The sequence below is a fragment of the Penaeus monodon genome, chromosome 19 (genome assembly GCF_015228065.2).
Source record: "Penaeus monodon isolate SGIC_2016 chromosome 19, NSTDA_Pmon_1, whole genome shotgun sequence".
NCBI classification, from domain to species: Eukaryota; Metazoa; Arthropoda; class Malacostraca; order Decapoda; family Penaeidae; genus Penaeus; species Penaeus monodon.
Window position 1 is genome coordinate 28,334,720 of NC_051404.1, and position 365 is coordinate 28,335,084.

A 365-nucleotide genomic window follows, 5' to 3' on the forward strand; every position below is an offset into this window, starting at 1 on the left:
GCGGCGACCTCCACTCTGGGCATAACTAGCTACTTTGGTTGGTAAATGCACACATCCTTTCAGCGGTTGTTGTAGATCAAAAGGATTTATGTGAGGGCGTCTGTTCTCTCTCTATCTGCTGGCTCCCTCGCCCTGAAAATGGCCAGTTGTTAAAGGTATTTCCTCATGTGGTGATTTTGGTCGAGACTGTTGGGAGTCTCTGGTTTCGTCGCGCGAACCGGGGGGATGGGAGGACGCAGCGGAAACACTTGCCACGCCCTTTGGTACATGCGTATACGTACATACATACATGAGCACCCTCCTACTCAAATAGCTCATTCATTCGCACTTACATTCACAGCTGCATATCCTTATGAATACACATA